Raw genomic sequence first — 581 nt, forward strand, 5'->3', positions numbered from 1 at the left:
TGAGAGAGAAACATCGATCAGCTGCCTCCTGCACACTCCCCACTGGGGATGTGCCCGCAACCAAGGTACATGCCCTTGACCGGAATCGAACCTGGGACCTTTCAGTCCGCAGGCCGACGCTCTATCCACTGAGCCAAACTAGTTAGGGCTGCAGGTTATATATTTATAGACAACCACAGATTCTAATTGAACCGCTTGTTTCAGACCATTTATTCTCTGTTCCCTTTTGTTGTTTTTTTACCATTTACTGAGTGCATTTTAAAATCCACAGTGATGCTGATAATGCTGATGAGTTTACTAATTGACCACAATTCATTTATTTATCCTTGCTAAGTATGGCTCCGTATTCCATAATTTTTTATGGAGCCGTTCCAAAATGCAAGGTACCGCTATAATTTGTTCTGTTCTTTATTTCAACCTGGAGAGAGTCTGTTTGAGAACATGTTGCTCATTTTTCTTTTAAAATGAGATTGGAGCCTTAACCGGTTTGGCTCAGTGGATAGAGCGTCAGCCTGCGGACTGAAGGGTCCCAGGTTCGATTCCGGTCAAGGGCATGTACCTTGGTTGCAGGCACATCCCCA

General features: G+C 44.4%; 1 protein-coding gene across 5 annotated transcripts in view; it reads left to right on the top strand.

Moving 5' to 3' along the window:
* Positions 1 to 581, top strand: part of TRPS1 (trichorhinophalangeal syndrome I) — a 238,770-nt gene that overhangs the window by 59,767 nt on the left and 178,422 nt on the right. The gene's annotated exons all lie outside the window — the stretch shown is intronic.

The sequence above is a fragment of the Myotis brandtii genome, unplaced genomic scaffold (assembly GCF_000412655.1).
Source record: "Myotis brandtii unplaced genomic scaffold, ASM41265v1 scaffold1137, whole genome shotgun sequence".
In the NCBI taxonomy this organism is placed as follows: Eukaryota; Metazoa; Chordata; class Mammalia; order Chiroptera; family Vespertilionidae; genus Myotis; species Myotis brandtii.